Source organism: Castanea sativa, chromosome 6 (assembly GCF_040712315.1).
Source record: "Castanea sativa cultivar Marrone di Chiusa Pesio chromosome 6, ASM4071231v1".
NCBI lineage: Eukaryota > Viridiplantae > Streptophyta > Magnoliopsida > Fagales > Fagaceae > Castanea > Castanea sativa.
Genome location: NC_134018.1, coordinates 33,592,463 through 33,613,409, shown reverse-complemented (window position 1 = coordinate 33,613,409; position 20,947 = coordinate 33,592,463). Strand labels below are relative to the sequence as shown.

The 20,947-nt window shown below is 36.4% G+C and overlaps 1 pseudogene; it reads right to left on the bottom strand.

Annotated features, from left to right (window-relative positions):
- Nucleotides 1-10,046: 10,046 nt before the first annotated feature.
- On the bottom strand, nt 10,047-15,172 carry LOC142639826 (protein FAR1-RELATED SEQUENCE 5-like; annotated as a pseudogene).
- Nucleotides 15,173-20,947: the final 5,775 nt, after the last annotated feature.

The window sequence follows — 20,947 nt, the reverse complement described above, 5'->3', positions numbered from 1 at the left end:
ATAGCAACAGTTTTAAAACCGCAGGAATAGGCTGTTTACAAAATAAAACAAAACAAAACAAAACAAAAAAAATTGAAAATTTAACCTTGTAGCGGTGGTTTTAAAACGCCGTAATAGCTCTTCCTATTGTGGCAATTTCATAAAGCACCATAGTAGGGTACCTATAGCAGTGTGGTGGGCCTTTTTGTATTTCTCGGCTGGGCTGCTTCCTGCCGCGCTATGGCCCAATAATTCTAGGGTAAAAGAGTTAGGACTGGCTCGATTAAAACTCACCTCAAGCTAGCTTGTGCGCAAGCTAATATCCCTTCACCAAGATCTTGGTCACCTGCTTACAGTAGAGGTTGCTGTTACAAAAATATTTTGGCAAGAGGCACACAATATGACAGAATAATAAAGATATGCTTACTACCAACGAAAGATGACTTTTAAACTACTTTCTCAGTAAGAAGAAACACAATTATGTGAATATAACATAAGTTAGTTAGCGACAATAAAAAAGAACAAGATTAATGCTTAATCAATCACAATAAAAGGGGGGAGGGGGGGTCTGTCTATTGTGCTTGGTTCCTTGGTAGATTTAAGTTCAAGAAAGGAATCAGTCTCCAATGTGAGCAATCTCACAAGGAAATCCTGCCATGAAAATTGCCTACTTTAAAAGAATGGACTTAAATGGCTTAATCCCAAGTCCTTTGACTTATTGGAGAGTAGGCTATTGAGGGGAAGAGAAGGGAACAACCTATTTGGTGCATGCCTTATCACACTCTTATTTTCTCATTTTTCTTTTTATCCTCTCTGTTTTTCCATTGTTTTTAGTTCTTGCTGTTTTCTCATTTGCTCCTTCTTACTTCCTACCCTTGTTCTTGCTTCATTCCTCCTCTTCCTTTACTGTGCACAGCTAAGGCCTTTTTATACTGCTTGCCGTGATTGATTTTACTGTTTTTCCCTTTAACTATTTTTGGCCTAGTGTGGGTGTCCTTCCCGGGCCACCCACTGGTTTGCCACCCACTCGGCTAGCACCACTACCCTGCGTTGGTTGCACCACGTTCCATTCTCAGACAAAGGAGTTTTGTTTTATTTTCTTGCCTTCCGTGGCGTTCCCATCCAGATAAGAATTGGGTATTCTCTCTTACTAACTCCTATGGCATAAACCTAATGATTCCAGCTCACATTTCCCTATTTTGGGAGCAAGACATTTCCCCTAAAAGAGCCTTGAGCAGGTGTGGTTGGCCTTTTATGATTTTTGGTTGGACTGCCTCCTACTGTACTGGGCCCAAGTGTTCTGGATAAGAGAGTCTGAACCGGCCCAACTGCAACTCACTTTGGTTCGGCTTGTGCACAAACTATGCCCCGTTTGCCGAAAGCAGAAAAGCTATGGTAGATAGGTGCAACGAAACAATGATAAGCGGGATACATTACTGTTAAACAAACTAAGTAAACAATCTTTCATTAAAGTAAGAGAAAAAAACACGTTATAAGTGTAATAATAAAGACAGGAGGAGAAAACGATGGCAGTAATTGGTAAAGTCGAAGAAGAAGATGATTAGTTTGCCACATTCAGTTTTGTCATGGAACTAAGGCCAATGAGGGAACCATTTCCTCAATATGGGTAACCTCGCAGGAGGATCCTGCCGCGGAAATTACTCACTTTGAGAAAACGGACCTGAATGACTTGTGCCCAAACAAATTCTTTATCTTTGGCAAATAGTAGGCTTTAGGAGGAGGGGGGAAAAAAAAGTCTATTGGTGCATACCTGTCATTCTACTCTCTCTTGCTCTTTTCTTATATTTTCTTCTCTTTCTCCATATTGTGGTCGCAAATCGCAATACCCATATATATATCAGTCCCTCCATCTTCTTATTCCTTAGAATTATTGTTCACTGCGGTTGTGGGGCTGGTTTGTAGAGGTAACTGGTAAGTGTTCAAGATTTTGTCCTTAGCTCACCCTTTCTCTTGTTGATTTGTCCGCAGGAGTATATAACAATCTTGGGAAAAGTTTTAGTAGGGGAGTGGGGTCTACGGTGATATATATATAGAGTTGGGCTTGATGGGATTAAGGGAGGCATAGCAGTTGCTGGGATTGGAATCATGTCGTGAAAAGGAAAAAAAGAGTTTGGAACTTATTAGAGGTTCCAATCAGTAAAAAGAGTGTTGACATATAATAATAATAACAATATTAGCAATAAATATATAATTAGCCTAGATGTTAGGATTCACATTTAGCATTATGATTTTAGTCTGGAGGATCTTGATGACAAAAAAAATAAAAAAACAAAAAAGAAGCTAGTGCGCAATAAATTTTGACTATTTAGTTTAAGGATTGAGGTAAATGGGATTTTTACACACTTCCTCATATGTGCTATCCATAATTGTTAATGAACCAATTGGAATTGGATGTTCAATTTTCATATTCCACATTAGACTAGCTTGCGAATAGGGTGAAATAATTTGAACTACAATACTAATGCATGCAGCAATTTTTTTTTATTTTTTATTCCAGTATATCCCTTGCTCTCTCTCTCTCAAGATTGGGATAGAAATTGATCTAAGTGATGAGAGCACCTTCGTCCATAGTCCAAACCTACCGCTGTTGGAGGGACGTCGTGAATCATCCACTACACTAGTTGTGCTCTATGGTATGGAGTCGAATGGGGACTTGCATTTCGACTTATATAGCCATTCACAGAGCTAAGGCCGAAACCAAGGCTGAGAACGAACAATCCCATCATAAATTGAGTATGAATTTGATGCCTCCAAAACAATCACAGCACCTTCATTTTTCAGAGGACACTAGCGTGAGGTTGTGGCATGGACAACGTGTGGCGTTTTGTTCCAGTGCGCGTCCGTACAGGAAGAGAGAAAAATGAGAAGAGAAAAAGATTAAAGATAACAAAAAAAAAAAAAAAAATTTAATACGTTGCATTGCATTCTTAAAATTTTAGAAAGAAAAGCATATCTCAAATTTTAAAGACGAATTCTACGCATATTTCAGATTTGCATATTTCACTAGCTACTTTAATCCCATAAATTGCTAAAATTTGAAATTCTATCTTTCTTAGAAAGTCCAACATCAACCTCATTATAGAATCTCATGTTTTTAGTATGAGTCCAAAAAATAGTATTACAATGAACCTATAAAAATAGAGTTGAATTCAAGTTACAACTGGTGTAACTCTAAGTAACGTTACACCAATCAATATTTTTTAATTGGATGTGAATTTTGACAAATCGACCGTTGGATTACATTATCTTTGTATATTCTCCATACTTGCAAAATTTCAAGGTAATCAAAAATCAATAGTCATGTCATCTATCAATTGTATAAATTTGAATTTTTGTAATTTAAAATAATACATAAAAAATGAGTTTATGAATCAAATGGTAAATAAAATCTAATTGGTATGAAAATTAACATGCATGTTTAGAACATATAGAACATGTAATTCAACGGTGAAATTTTTAAAATATAAATTCATTAATAAGTTATTGGGTGATGTAATATTGCTTGAAGTTACACCAGGTGTAACTTAAATCCAATCAATAAAATAATTTTTTTTTTTTCAAAATTACAAAACTGGCTGGATTAAAAGAACCATTCCGAGTTGCAAAAAATAGTCTAAGTATGACTGGACCGATTTAGGCACTGGTTCACCGAATTATCGGTCCAACTGGCCAACCTGGATGTGTGCTAATTTGAAAATGAGTAATTAAAATACAAAAGGTAGTTTTTGAAATTTACATTTGCCTAGAAGCTTGATTAGGCCCATGCTCTAAGTTCCAATCTATTTCTTGTCCACGAACTGGGCTTAATGAACGGTAAGTAACTCAATAAGTCTATAGTGCCATTTGGAGAGGGCTCCTAGGATTTGAATCGGATACAAAATCAAACTACATTGTAAAAAGCCCACTGAGGTTCTTTTGATTTTCTAGAGGCACAGAAGCGTATCCAATTAACAAACTTCTAAGCTGCCCCAAATAGGCCCAATTTGAGCCCAAATAAAATTTATTACAAAGTATATTCTCCTTGGGGTTTTTTTTTTTTTTTTTTAAGTAAACAGTAATATTTATTAGAACATATATGAAATTAATAATATTAATGTTTTAAATCGGGTTTATAATACATTACTAACCACAGTATAACTACAAAAAGGTCTAACATTTACAGTTATAAACTGGGGTTATAAATAGCGGACAATATTTTAAATCAAGTTTATAATACATTACTAACCAAAATACAACTACAAAAGAGCTTAACCTTTCTAGCTGTACACTGGGGTTATAAATAGTGGACAGTAGACACACACAACCAATGTGAGATAAATATTTCTAATTTTTTTTAGTAAATAGTAATACTTATTAGAACACATACAAAATTAGTAATACTATGTCTCATAGCTTCTCCTTGAGGTTAAAACTTAATAGTTAACACATCTATGCGATCAACGCAAATATAATGACCAGCCCAAGGTAAAAAGAAATCCAGTTAGTATATACTATGTAACGATGAAATTTCCTCGTTATATTGCTTTCTACTTCTTAGGAGAAATATTAGGCAGACAATATTTTCATAACAAATCTTAAAAAACTAATTTATTTTCTAAAAAATTAGTTTTGTTCATTTAAAAAAAAAATAATAATAACAATAACAAATAAAACAAAATGTAAAAAGCAAAAAGTTATTTAGCTGTCCCAAGATTGGAGCTCCTTTTATATAGACCTTGGTAGTTGTTTTGGTGTTGTATAGGTATTGTAGTTGTATTGATGTTGTAATTATAATGGTGTTCTGCTGATGGGTTGTGTTCTAAACCATTTTATACGCTTATTGCATTTGAAATGAATTTACTCACTTATGTTAAAAATAAATAAAATTTGGACTTTAGGATTCATTTATGGTGTTAGATTTTTACAATTGTCGCAGACTTTCTTATAGTATTTCTCATTAACATATAAAGTAATCTCCCAACCTTTATTATTTATTTGCAAATTATAAAGAAAACCAAAGTTTCTTAACAAAACACTCACTAAGGGATCACTTGGCCTAGACAAGGATTTTTGTAATTTATTGTGACAAATAGTTAACAGAGACAAAGGGAGCAACAATTGAGAGGAAAAAAAAAATATCATCATTATAAAAAGTGATTACTTACAATAATATTACTATCACTATCGGTTAATTAGATTTCTCTAGAATAATATGACAATCATTCATTTACATTCTAAAAAGTTCGATTTTTTCATCAATAATGTAGAAGTGTTCACTTTTTATTAAAATCACAAAAGATCTTGGACAAGTAAATATATTCAGCTACTGTATTGATAAATCTGTAATAGTGCTTGATCTTTTAGGCTTGTTATACGAAATGCATCTCGAATTATATATGTTCCACACAAAAAATATCATTTGGAAATTTATGAATATAAAGTTAGTAGGTAAGTTGTACTTGGCAACAGTCCAATAATTCCAAAGACAACAAATGTACTTCTCAATAATTCCTAAGGTTCTTGGCAACATGACATCTTCCCACTTGGCAATTTTGCATTCAACTTTTCAAAGTGCCTTTTAAAATCTATTGTTTCGTACACTTTTTGATTTCATACAAGGGGGTTTAACATTATCACTTCATTTGGTAAGCCAAGCATTTCATCAAAGATATTACTCTGCACAATTTCATTCTCTTCCAAATTTGCATTTGAACTCAACTTTAACTTTGATAACCCTCTTTCAATTTTTTCATCAAGTTCCAATAGCATCTTTTGACAAATTCTTTCAAGGCTATCCCCCCTTGACTCTTGGATATGGTTGTATTAATTATATGTAACATGCTGTTATGCTATATTATCTCTGTCTCTTTAGCATTGCCAGGTGAATGGTTGATTTTTTTTATAAGCCATTATCACTTTCTTAGTCTCTTTGTCCAATGTTTCAAAATTTATTAATTTGAAATTCTAGTAAAAAAATTTATGCTAAAGACCTGGAATGCATGACAACAAAGAATCTTCAATAATTTGAATTTCTTATAAGAACTAAATATTGAATCTTCAATAATTTGAATTTCTTATAAGAACTAAATATTGTTATTGAGACAATCAAAACGAACAATATATACTCTTTCACTATTTTATTCTTTCACCTCAAAGACATCAACTGTATCTTGGCAATCAACCTACTTTCACATTATTGCAAGACTATTAAGAAATTCATTTTCAAATAATTTGAATATCCTACAAGTGTAAACTCAAGCTGCATGACACAACACACTACTTCTCTAAAATGCTCTTTGTGGGTCACCTTGCTTGCATTTGAAATCTTCTTTAAAATCCAAGGAACGCATACCTGCAAATACAGTTTCATATTTCATTATAAAGTTAGTAAGACTTTTTTGTTTTATTTGTTATATTAGTCAAAACATGGTTTGTTCTTTCACTTCTCAAGGAAGCTATAAATTCAACTAAGAAACTATCCTTAGTAAATGTAGTTCTCCATTTATGTCGAATTTTGTATACCATATTGAACTTGTGATGATCTCCACGATTAAACTTCAGTATTTGGTACTTGTTCAATGAAGATTGGAATTTCAAATTACCATTTAGCTCTCTTAAATAAGAATGTGCATTTTTTGAAATATGCCATAAACATAGTCAATGACATGTGTTTAAAAACACTTTCTAAATAGCATTTAACATGGCTTGATATTGGTTAGTCAAAATTGTTACTGGAGATTGATTTCCTATTGAGTCTAAGAATGACTTAAACAACCATTTGAAAGAAGTAGTGGTTTCATCATAAAGGAATGCACATCGAAGCGTTACATTCTACTAATGGTGATTAACAAGTCAAATACCACAACATCTCCAAAATAATCATAATCAAACGTTGATCTCCTATCTCACCAAACAAGATTTTTCAAGCAATTTTCTTGATCTATTGGAACCGGGTAAAAAAACCATGGGACCTTCTATCTACCTTAAAATGATTTAATAGGCTTTGAGCATCTCCAGCACTAATCGTTGGCATCTTTTTCATGTTTTCATAATTATAACAATCTTTTTCAGTATAGCCACAATTTCACTCTCTCCAACTTCTTCTGTTAGATATGAATAAGCATTCTTTGTACTTGTACCAGCATTCACGATAAAATTGATTACACCTGCTTTAAGCTCTGAAATATGACAACCAGATCTTAGAAAATGTAACTCTGATAGTAGTGTAAGTTTTATGATTATGCTTTGGATTAAATGCAATAACCCCCCCAAAGTCATAATACCCACACAAATTTCAATAGCCCGACCAACTCCTTTTAAGTTTTATTCATCCCGAGTTTTTCAAAATTCAAATGTCATTCTCCTCTCTCTCTCTCTCTCTCTCTCTTCCAGTTCTAGCTGATGGTCTGTGTCTCTTCTAGTTCCAGCCGATGGTAATCCACCAGATGGCGACGATCCGACGGCCGCTCTACCCTGACGACGACACCGCGAAAAGAACCTATATCTTCTCCACTTATACTCTGCCAATTTACAAATACCATGGTTTCTGGCGATTTCGACAAGTTTTTTTCTCAGATTTGCTCACCTAAAGGTAATTTGATCCCATCTATTTTTCAATTCGCTTCATTTCATGATTTTGATTAAAGTATTGTTGAAAATTTTAAGATTTTTTATAATGGGTATGAAACCCAAGTTAGGTGTGCATGTGTCGATGACCAAGGACAGGTGGGTTGCTGGAGGCAACTCTTTCTTCTTCTTTTTTCTAGATTTTGTGAGTTTGGGTTGGTGAATTCCGGAGGTGGTGACTGGTGGGCGTTTGATGTTATTTGGGTTACATTATTATGTTTGACTTTTGCTATGTCATAAAATTTAAGGGAAACACAATGTTGTTTTACTTACGAATTCATTCAAATTTCACTCATAATAAAGAGAAAATGGAATAAGGTATAAAATTTTGATTCTGTATGCTCTTGCTTGAATTCCACTTTTGGACCCCTCGTCACACTGGGTGAACATGATTGTTTTCTTGGTTTTGGACTGGGTTCTAGATTTTGTTGAACTAGATTATTAATATGAATTTCCCTTTGGTTTGTGAATTTTGATGGAGTGGTAGTTGCATTTGTTTGCTTATTACTACTAATATTGGTGGCTAGTTGTTGGTTTACATTCGGTGTTACTTTGGTGGTTTTTGTTGATTGAATTGTTGAAATGGTTGGTCTTTGACTTGGGGTAGCAGATCTCAGAGGGGCTTTTAGATTTGGACGTGGAGGATTTGGATTTGGTTTTCCATTGCTTGCATTTGGTGCCTCTGAATTGCCACGATCCTTCAAACTGATTGGTAATATACATATATATCACCCTTTAATCCTAAACTATAGACATAAATTTCACCTTTAATTTCTTCCTTCAATTTTGGGTTGAACCAGTGTGTACTCTCTTAAGCTTAATAGAAAGAACTTAATCTTAGAATCATGGTTGAAGTTTAGCATGATTTATTTTTGCTCTAAACTGACCTCACTAAAGTCTTTTCTTTTCCCAACTTTTAAAGTTTTGAATTTTTGGATTATGAAAATTTCTCTGTTTTGGTTGCTAAACTTTTGATGTTGTCTACTATTGTGTAGGATACTTGCAAGATCAGCATCTAGCTTCAAACATGGACCTGTATGTTGTGACAGCACTATTGGCAAAACTACAATTTTATGGACCAAGGCTTCTAGTTGCTCAGAAGCTATCATTGTTTAAAGTCTATTTGTTTAACATAGCTTAAAGACATTAAGAAGTAAATTGTTGGCAAAATTTTTCCCTATTAGATTTGTTAGAGCAAATCTTTTGTAAATGATTTTTTTTTTCTTTTTTTGAGTTAGTAAATGATTTTTTATTATAGCGTAGAATGGTTATTCATGAATAGACTTGTGAAATGGCTTCTCATATGTAATACATCCTGCCGAATGGATTTTGTAATGAATAAATTAAACAACTTTTGGACAATATCGCTTGAGATGTCTATTCTTTAAATGTTCTAACTTCTTATACTGGATTTCTATAATGTCCAATGAATTGTGGCCTTTGTCTTTAGCAATTTTCACCTCTTTATATTTTAAAGAGGCATATGAATACAATTGACACTAATATATTTGTGTAAGGATGTAAATTTGACCATATTAAAACGTTGCAATGACAGTGAAAATAAAAACATGAATTGAAAAATGATCTTAAAACTGCTAAATAAATTTTTGAGAATGATTTGTTATAACCAGAACTTGTGAACTTTGATTGCTAAACCTTTAAGCTGTTTGAATAGTTCACAAGTCAAGTCCATTACAAATAGTCAAATACTATTTGAAAAACTACTATAATCAAATTACACATGAAGGAAAAGAAAGTGGCAAATAAAACCATAAAGACTGTAGTGAAAGAAATATTCATTCTCACATATATGATAAGTGTATAGTTAGCAACTATAAGTTGGAATAGTTTCATAAGTCAGCTACAAATATTATCCAAAAAGCTATTACAAATTATGCATAATGCTATCTAAATAAAGTGGCTAAAAGTTGTGCATAAAGCTATCCAAAAAAGGGCTAGAAGCTGTGCATAAAGCTATCCAAAAAGTAGCTAAGTTGTGCATAAAGCCATCCAAAAAGCGGCTACAAGCTATGCATAAAGCCATCCAAAAAGTTGTTTGTCTTGAAAAAAACTATCCAACATGCCTCACAAAAAACTGTCCAAAAAGTTGTCATAAAAGCTATCAAGATTCTTCAAAGTCTTGTGTCATCCTTTGATGTGTTAGAGCTCTACATAAAAAATATCATAATTAAAAAAATAATAATAAATAAAAGAATATGATAAACTTCAGTTATAAAAAGTACTTGATTCAATTGTGGCAAAAAGAAACTTTCTTGAAACATTCTTGTAGAGCTAACCATAAGGTAATCACAACACATCTCAGGTGGAAAAAACAAGGCTGCAGATTCTCCTAGACAAAGAGGAATAGAAACAAAATTAAAATTAATTGATAAAACTAAGGAAAACAATATTTGAATTAATAGAACTGAAATTACCATGCATCATAGATTAGCTTGTGGAACTTGAGAAGTGGTTGCATTTTTAACCTTCTTTTTTTTTTCCTTTTTCCAACAGACTTTTTATTCTTTTGCTGGTTACCCCCTTTGCTCTCACATGTGGTGGATCAAGAATTGGTTTATCACCAACTAAGCAAATTTGTAAATCATCATCATTTGTAAGATCTTCTTGATGACTTTCTTTACCAACATTTTCTACCTTATTCACAGCCATAATCATCTATTCAGCCTCCCATGTCACTTCACTCAACTTCTTTTTGACAAATTTGGTCACCTTATTTTAGGAAGCAACTTTATCAAAAAGATTATGCCCCATATGACTTAACTCGCTCATTCGCAATGCATGAGTAGATTTCTCATTTAATTGACATGAATTAGCACAAGTCAACCTCTTCTTTGCATCTCTTCTCCATCTACTTGATATATATTTGTCCGATATCATGTTCACATTATTCACAAGAAACACCATAAAAGCATGGCAACATAACAAGCCCAAAGTCTCAAATAACTTGCAATCACAACAAATAGTCAAATTAGATCGGTTAAAATGCACAATATGCACCCTGTTACTATCACCACCAACTAGTGAAAAAGTAAATTCATCATCATGATGGTTAGTTTCAACACAACTCAATCCTGTACCTAAAGAGAACTCATTTTCAAACCTTTTAAACAAAACAAGAGTATAAACATTAGCAACATGCTTCAACATACCTCCATACCTGTGAACTTTTGCAGGTACACCATTCTTGCAACGGAAATCTTCATTTGTTTCTTCTTGATGCATTTGTGCCACTTTTTCCTCATAAAATTCAATAACTTGAATAAGCGGCAAGAAAGTTTTCATGATTTTATGAAAAACACTATTTGTGCTCTCACTTTGTTGGGTGGACTTCATCTTTGCTGAAAAGAAATCTACATTAACACTTGGACACCACTTTTCTCGAATACGATATAACCTATTAAGCCAATCATTATTTTGTTACTTATGCTTCTCAATCATCGCACTCCAAGTTGTCTCAAACTCCATTACATTCATATTTTCATATAAGCATTTATTGAAACTTTCATGGAAATCATGATTGCTATGAAGTCTAGCAAGTTTTTTTTTTTTTGGCATTTTGACTAATATGCCATAAACAAAGTCGATGTCGGGACTTAGGGAAAACCTCCTTAATTGCATTTGCCATTGCTTGGTCTTGATCTGTGAATATGGATATTGGTTGTTTACCTCCCATTGCAGCTAAAAAAAGTCTCAAACAACCAAATAAATGACTCAATAGTCTCATTTACTAGAAATGCACAACCAAATAAAATATTGTTCCAATGATGGTTAATCCCCACAAATGGTGCACAAATTAAGTTGTACTTATTGGTTTGATAAGTAGTATAAAAAATAACATCTTCAAAAGAGTCGTAGTCTAATTTTGACCTACCATCTCTCCAAAAGAAATTTGTCATTCTATTATCTTGATCTACTTGCATTGAATAGAAGAACGTTGGATCTTCACTTTGCCTTTTTATGAAATGATTAATGATACTTTGCCCATCTCCAGCTTCAATTATTTCTTTTCTTACAGTCCGCAAGAAGTTGTGACAATCTCGCCTTAAGAACCCAAGATTATTTGCACCACCAACTTCCTTTGCTAAAAAGGAGTATGACTTTGTAGCTTTTATACCCGCACCAACCATATTGCTAAGTATATTCCCATGTCTACTATGCACCTTTCTACCTTATCGCAAATTACACATTTCTTCAGGACTTGCAAATTCATGAGTATATATATCATTGAAATGTGACACAGTCCAAATATCATTCTTCACATCAAACCGAATCCTAGCACAACAACCTATCCTTGTCTCTAAATGATTGTATTTTTTCACATCAAAAGGGTCTTCAAATTCTTTAAAACCTTGTTTAGAACACACAAATTCTCTTTGCCTAACAACACCATTTATTGTTTGTCTAGCTGCTTTTCAAATGATAAACCCCTTCTTTAAAGTGTATTCATTATATGCTTCTTCTTCAGAACTCACTTGCATTCCTATTTTGATATCACCACTTTCAACAAAAAGTTACATACTCAATATTTTCTCCTTCATCATTGCCTCCATCCACATCGATGACATTCTCATTTTTTTTCTCCATTGTTCTCAACCACATCAATAACATTTCTTTGAAACTTCATTGCATTAGTCTAACACAAACAAGAAAAAAAAAAAAGCATTGCATATACTCTATTGAAATCATATACTAATGCTCATATACTCTGTTGAAATCATAAACAATAAACACACAACACACAGTAAATGTTGTGATGCCCTGACAAAGGGAAGGGGCAATGCTCCTGTATCTCAGCCATAAACACACAACACACTCAACTGGGCATCAGACCCATAATCAAAATATTATAATTTCGACCTAACTCAAATACTAACAGAGTATTTATTGTATTTCCTTTATTTACTGTATTTCCTCAAATACCCATTTTTTTATGTAATATTTCTGTAGACGACTAAATTTCTTAGTTCGAAATAAATCAAACAAGTAAAATAGTTTCGCAAATACGAATTTGTATTGATAAATGTGTGGTACAATTCTCTGTAATTACAAAAGAGTGATCCTCTGATTCGATCTCCTTGAAAGATTTATTGATTGTAATTGTGGTAATGTGATTTTGATTTGAACATAAGATATTCTTCAATTTGGCTGAGGAATGGATCGAAGATCTTTGAAACGGGATTACAATGAATCTCTGGCTATGAGCTTGTTAGAAATCCTTTGTTCTTCGTGTTCTTCGTGTTCTTCGTATGTTCTTCGTGTTCTTCGTGTGTTCTTCGTGTTCTTCGTGTGTTCTTCGTGTGTGAAGGTTTGTGGTGGAAGTTCTTCGGTGCTTTAGAGGCTTGATTCCGTAGAGCTTCGTTGATTTATGGTTTGTTGAGGTTTCTGGAGGCTTTTGATCTTGATTCCAGTGAACTTTGAGATTTAGGAATATGATTTGGATGATTCCTCTTTGATTGTTCTTCGTATTTGAAGGTTTGTGGTGGAAGTTCTTCGGGGCTTTGGAGGCTTGAATCCGTAGAGCTTCACCAATTTGTGGTTTGTTGAGATTTCTGGAGGCTTTTGAGCTTGATTCCAGTGGACTTTGAGATCTGGACGAGTAGTTTGGATGATTTTGCTTCGAATGTTGTTTGCATTCGAGGTTGAAGTTCTTGAAGTTCTTGGAGGCTTCGGGGTTTGATTCCGGCAGAGCTTCTGGATTTCTGAACTCAAGATATCTTCTTCCTTCTGTCTCCGTCCTGTCTGTGTTGTCTCCTGTCTGTCCTCCTAAATGTTTTAGGAAGGCTTCTATTTATAGGAGTTTAGGGGTAGGTGAGCGACACGTGGCGGAGTTTGATTGGTCCGCTTATGTCATCGCTTACACGTGCTGAGTGCTTGTGTCACTGCTTACACGTGCGAGGCTGCCTGTGTCATCGCTTACATGTCTTGAGTGCTTGTGTCACTGCTTACACGTGCGAGGCTGCCTGTGTCATCGCTTACATGTGCGGAGCTGCTTGTGTCATTGCTTACACCTGCTGATGCAGTTTCATGCCTTTATTTCAATGACACTTGGCAAATTTCTATTGGTTTCTGAATAGCGATGGCAAAACCTAGCAGCAGTACGTGGCGCTTTGTAATTGGTTGTATTTTGTGGACTTTGGTAGTATGATGTGTCGGCTTGTGATAGGTCGGGAATTTTCCCTCTCTACAAATGCCCCTCGAGACTCGTTCATGCACACGAGTTTTAGAGTGTGGTGAATGAATGAGTCTTGAAAGAAAGTGGACTCCTTTTTATACTTGACTCTTCTAGTGAAATAGCCGAAGGTGGTGGAGCTTTTAGCAGGATGAAGTAATTGCAGAAGAGTAGACCCACCCATATGAAAGGTTTTGATGAGGACCGAGAAGGGTCTCGCCCGTATTTGAATGTACTCGTGTGACCGAGCTTTCGAGCAAAGGTTAAGTCAAAGTAATTTCGAAGAGTATTCAATGGTACTTGGAGTGGGTTGGTGGGGCTGAAAGTTATTTGCAAGAAGTTGGATGTACTTGCAAGATTGAAACATTTCGGTAGATGTTAAGCTGAGGTAATTTCGGAAGAGTATTTTGGATTGTTGGTGGCGATCACAGGGTGTTGAAGATGGAGAAGAGGTGAGAATGTTGGCATACAGCATGCAGAGCTCTGGAGCTAGCCTCTTATTTTTAAGGACTTCGGTGAAGTTATATCTGAAGGGTATACTTCGGGTCACGAGAGAACATGTGGGAGTGTGGTTGAATGTGCTTGCGTTATCGCATCACTCAGGTTAAGTTGAGGTAATTTCAGAAAAGTGTTTTGGGTTTGTTGATGTTGATGGTGAAGAAGATAGTGATGAAGCAAAGTGGATGGGTGAGACATGCGACACCATGGCCCTGACCCTGCATGTTGGGGACTCTCTGGCGTAGATGCCTCTGGGAAGTACACCTTCGGATGTGGGACTGGCTGCATGCTGAATGAGGTCCGTCAGCAAGTCGTTGAATGTGCCTGTGTAACTGGACCATACTGACGGACATTAAGTTGAAGTAATTTCAGAAGTATATTTTCTGAAATTCTTCAAGCTGATCTTAAGTTGGAGTAATTCCAGAAAGTGTGTTTTGTGGTACCAGCAATGATGACCTTTGGACCCCATGCTGGTGGAAACATGGAATGAGGCTTTGGGGACCCTTCACCGACACCAAAGGCTAATTTCTGATGAGCTGGTACCTTGGAGGTCATCACAAGTGTTGGATGGGAGACAATTTGTAGGATACCCCAACACTTCTTACCATCTTCACTTGATGCAACTTTATTGGGAAAGCATAACAAATGAAAGATGGAGCTAACTTGTGATCCTGGTTTTAGAAACCAGCCAAGTTGCTGTTTGTTCCGAACCACCGCTTCTATTGGGAGACCAAACAGTTGAAGAGAGACTACGGAAGTCCTGTTTTTAGGAACAGGTGTCTCTGCTGGACTTGGATTTCCTGGCCAACCAATTCCACGGAGGCATGGGAGGTCGATGCAGACCTTGTTATGAGTAACTCTATGAACAAACGTGGTCATTATGTGAGGAAACAAAATTTGTTTGAATCCTAAAACAGTGATGATGTTGTGAGAAGGGTTGCTACTGAACCATGAAGGGGTTGATTTCAAACTGATCATGAAGCGATCTTGGTTACTAGGTATTGAGAATGATGAGGCCATAGTGAGAACTGGCTGTGAGAAAAAGGATTTGAAAATTTGAAAGAAGCAAATCTTCATTTCATGACTCAGTGTATGTGTTTTTTTTTTTTTTGATGGATTTAGCGGATCCGGCCCTTCTATTTATAGTGAAGAGATGAAGAATGGTAGCTAGGTGGTTTAAGAATGGCGGATGAGACTTCTCGGTGGGAACGGTGGATGAGAATTGGTAGGCGCCGAATGGGAACGGTGGATGAGAATGGTAGGTGCCGAACGGGAACGGTGGATGAGAATTGGTAGGCACCGACGAAAATAATTGGCTGAAATAGTGACCCAATGTAATTTCAATTTTGAGACATGCTTGTGAGAGTTTGTCTGTTTTTGAAAGGGGAACCTTGATCAAGTCTGGAGGATAATTTTGAGGGAATCCGGACCAAATGGATGGATCTCAAATTATGATCTTGAGAGCTTAAATTTTGGATACCGCTAGTACTTTGGAGAAGCGGATGTAGTCTCTAAGTCCAAAACAAATACCTAGATTTCAAAATTAAAATCTTTGCGAAAACTTGATAGGACAAGTTTTGCTTGAACATCTTGATTTTCGGTCAGAGTTTACATCAAAGCCAATAGCTGTAGAATCACACTATTTAAGCAATTTTTGGATTCTCAAATGAATAAATAGAACCAAAAATTGGAAAGCACATGAAAAATTGAGCAAGACAGGTCAATCTTAAAAATTTTGACTTTTGGTCAAAATTTGTGCAAAAGTCAAATTTTTTAGAAATTGGACTGTTGTGCAATTTTCGAATCTCAGTTGAAGAAACAGACTCCAAAATTGGAAAGTACACGAAAAATTAAGCCAGACAAGTCAATCTTAAAAATTTTGACTTTTGGTCAAAATTTGTGCAAAAGTCAATTTTTTAGAAATTGGACTGTTGTGCAATTTTCGAGTTTCGGTTGAAGAAACAGGCCCCAAAATTGGAAAGTACGTGAAAAATTGAGTGGGACAGGTCCATTTTGAAAATTTTGACTTTTTTTTTTGTCAAAGTCTTAATTTGTCAAAGTTTTTTTTTTTTTTTTTTTTTTTTTTTTTTTTTTTTTTTTTTTCAGGCGGTCCGGATCCGGGTCGGGTTTTCCGGGTTGAACCGGGTCGAACCGGTTTGATGACGTCATCCGTGACGTCATCGGATTGCGCCTGGCACGTGTGACGCGTGCAAGCGCGTGTGGCGCGTGGTGACGATGGTCCGGCGCGTGCAGGCGCGTGGAGCTTATTGGCGGCGCGTGGTAGCGCGTGTCACTTTGTCGGAGCTTATGGCGGCGCGTGGAGGCGCGTGGCCCATCGTTTTGGCTTGAAATTTTCACATCTTGTAATTATTAGGCCGTAGAAGACTGCTATGTGGTCCGTTTTGTGAAATTGTGCACAGATTTGCACAGTTTTGATGGACTAAACTGGTGGTCATCGCGAGCTTGTGGCGGCGCGTGGTGGCGCGTGGCTGATCGTTTGGACTTAAAAATTTCAGGTTTTGTAGATCGAAGGCCGATAGCTCTAATGGTGGTATTAGTTTTGTAAAATTGTTCTCAGATTTGCGCAGATTTGAACGAGAAACTCGCGGGTCGCTGAAAATTCTTGGCCATGTGTGGCGGCGCGTGGCCGGGTATCTGGGCCTGAAATTTTCAGGTTTGGTGGATCGAAGGTTGTAGAAGACTCCTGTGGTGTCAGATTTCTGAAATAAGGTCTGGATTTTCACAAACTTGGACGAGAAAGTCGTGGGTCTTTGTTGGACTTATGGCTTTCTTTTTCTCTGGTCTAATTTTGTGGTGGCCGCCCTGACAGGATGCAGAAATTCTGGTGGCGGCCCTGACAGGATGAAGACATTATGGTGGCCGCTGAATGTTGATTCTTTGGGTCATCTTTGTCAGAGAACTTTGAAAATTTGGAAGAGAAGCAACATTGTTGGACTCCTCCTCTTTTTTTTTGTCTGTTTATCCCAGAAATTTTTCTATATAAAGCCATACGGGCATACATACATTTATTCAAAGTGTAATCTTCTGAATAAAAGTGTAGAGATCCTTTTTTTTTTTTTTTTTTATTCATTATTTATTTGTTATTATTATTAAAATTTTCACTTTTTTTTTTTTTTTTTTTTTTTTTTTTTTTTTTTTTTTTTTTTTTTTTTAGGGAATCATGATGCTTTATTTCAAGGATTCGAAGATTGGGCAAGAACCAGCCTTCAGTCTTCTTCTCCAGCTTTTAAGATTTTTTTTTTTATTTTTTATTTATTTATCCTTTGTTTAGCCATGCAATGAGATTTTCTTCTGACTTCGCTTTTTTTGTTGTTGCTTGTTTTTGTTTTGCAGCTCAGTTTCCTTGATCTTTGGGTTTTGATATCAAACTTCACGCTGACGTTCTCATAGAAGTGTTTGCCTTCATTTGGTGACTTTGTATTTCATTGATAGCAACGTTGCAAGGACGTATGCCTTCATGTTGTTACATTCTTTTCTTGCATCAACAATCTTTTAGTGATATTCGTCTTTGCAACGACGTTTCCATAAGGATATTCAGCTAGACAATAATGCTATCGCCCATAAAGCTACGTCAACACTTCATTTGCACAAAAGCTATGCCAACATTCATCTTTGCCATGAAGCTACGTCAACACTTTATTTGCACAGAAGCCATGCCAACATTCATCTTTGCTATGAAGCTACGTCAACACTTCATTTGCACAAAAGCCATGCCAACATTCATCTTTGCTATGAAGCTACGTCAACACTTCATTTGCACAAAAGCCATGCCAACATTCATCTTTGCCATGAAGCTACGTCAACACTTCATTTGCATCGAAGCTGGGCCAATAGTTCTATATTGAAGTCGTGCCGACATCCATTTTTGTCATGCAGTCGTGTCAACACTCCATTTGCACAGAAGCCATGCCAACATTCATCTTTGCCATGAAGCTACGTTAACACTTCATTTGCACAAAAGCCATGCCAACATTCATCTTTGCTATGAAGTCGTGTCAACACTCCATTTGCACAGAAGCTATGCCAACATTCATCTTTGCCATGAAGCTACGTCAACACTTCATTTGCACAGAAGCTATGCCAACATTCATCTTTGGCGTGAAGTCGTGTCAACACTCCATTTGCACAGAAGCTATGCCAACATTCATCTTTGCCATGAAGCTACGTCAACACTCCATTTGCACAGAAGCTATGCCAACATTCATCTTTGCCATGAAGTCGTGTCAACACTCCATTTGCACAGAAGCTATGCCAACATTCATCTTTGCCATGAAGTCGTGTCAACACTCCATTTGCACAGAAGCTATGCCAACATTCATCTTTGCCATGAAGCTACGTCAACACTTCATTTGCACAGAAGCTGCACTAATATTGGCCTTTATAATGAAGCTTGAAGTTTCAAGAAGCTCCCATCAAGACTTTGAGGATGCAAAGAGATGCCAATAAAACCTTGAAGATGTGAGAAGAATGCCGCCATGATTTTGACATTGCACGAACATGCCCTTAGAGGAGAGATGATGCAACATCAACTTCAGATGTTGGAGGAAGGTGACATTGTCCAGATTTTAGAGACTTGATGTGAAACAACACCACTCAGAAGGGAGATGATGTGGTTCGAATTTCAGAGTTGTGAAGGGACACATCCTAGAAGAGAGACAATATAGCCTAGACTTGAAAGGTACAAAAAAGATGCCCCCAGGAGATAAGTGATGCAAAGTATACTTCAGAGACGTGAGAATATGTCCACAAAAGATGAGCAATGCCATGCAGACTCCATTCCTTGCAACAGAGGTTGAAGATTTTATTTTACTCCACAACCGAGAATCAAGTTATCATTATTTCAAGGAAAGCTACGTAACACCAATTCTTTGCAGCTATCACTTTCTACCACAATGATCTTTGAACATCATATAGTGAGCAATTGATTGATCTTAAGCGACGCCTTGCCAATCAAAGGGTTCTTGAAAGCATGTTGACGACCTTTGGACAAACTCTTCAAGCTAGACTGACAATCCTTCTTCTTTTTATGTGACTGAACTTAGTGAAAAGTACTAAGCTGCCTACGTACCCTGGAGAGGGATCAAGTCATTTACGTAGTTCAACCAAAATTTTTTTTTTAATTTTTCTTTTGCTTTGTTTTTGATGATGATTTTTTTTTCTTTTGTTTTGTTTTTTGATGATTTTTTTTTTTTGTTTTGTTTTTTTCTTTTGCTTTGTTTTTTTTTTTTTTTTTTTTTTTTTTTTTTGTTTCTTTTTTGTTTTTTTTTTACAAAAAGGGAGGGCTCACGTGTGTAATCCTTGCCCTACACCCCACGGCATTTCATGGGTACCAATTGTGCAATAGTGGGTATCATCTCTAATCGAACCCGAGACCTTGGCCTCAAGGGTGACATGGACATCCAACCACTACGCCACACTCACAAATGGTGACATAAAGTGGGATTAATTTCTCCTTATTGGTGCACTTTCAAAGGTAATGGAAAAACATCATGTACTCTTGTAGTGCTGCAGTGGGTAGTTTAAGCTCTTACCGAGGAGCAATTCTTGATTTTCAAGCATAGAAGCGTTTGAGGAACTTCCTATTGATGGGGCCGATCCTTACACCCTCCTGATCAATCAATTTGTAAGCCTTATTGGTATTTGCCCCCTGCCGGAGAGTTGGAAGTACGTCACAAGCAATGGTCACATGGTTTGACCCGACAACTTCATCAAGGTCTAGATCAATCTTGTTTTCTTTGGCAAGCTTCATGATTTGTTCTTTGAAGACAAAGCATTTTTGAATTGGGTGGCCAATGATGCGATGATATTTGCAGTAGTTAGGGTTATCAACTTTCCCTATGTCTTCTGGTCGCTTGCATTCTGGTAATTCAACCAGCTGTAATTGCAATAGTTGTTCTAAGATGTTTGGCACATCTTCATTGGGGAACGGATATGATTTTTGCTCACGTTCTTTAAAGGTCAGACGACGTACTTCGTTCTTTTGCCATCCTTCAAGTTGTTTTTCATTTGTCTTTGCTCCTCTCCTTGGAACCTTAACTATGGTAGTGTTAACAGTTATTGGGTCTTTGAGATTGCCTTTTGCATTTCTGTCATTCATCTTTACTTCCTTTCTGCTTTCCTCAGGTATGGGAGGTTTCATATTTTCATGGCAAGAAATACTCAATTCCATGTCGTGCGCACGAGTTGCCAATTCTTCGAATGTTTGGGGTTTTACCCCTTGTAGGATGTACAGAAGTCCCCAATGCATGCCTTGGATGCACATTTCTACGACGGATATTTCGGAAAGTCTATCCTTACGAGTCTAGACTCAAAGAACGCCACCGACTGATGTAGTCAACAACGGGTTCATCTTTCCACTGCTTAGTATTGGTAAGCTCCATCATGCTTACCGTGCGGCGCGTGCTGTAAAACCGGTTAAGGAACTCCCTTTCCAACTGATCCCAACTATCAATCGACTCAGGTTCCAAGTCTGTATACCAATCAAAGGCGTTTCCTTTCAGTGAACGAACAAACTGCTTTACAAAGAGGCCTCCTTGAGTCCCTGCGTTCTCACAGGTTTCTACAAAGTGAGCAATGTGTTGCTTAGGGTTTCCCTTGCCATCGAATTGCAAGAACTTGGGGGGTTGATACCCA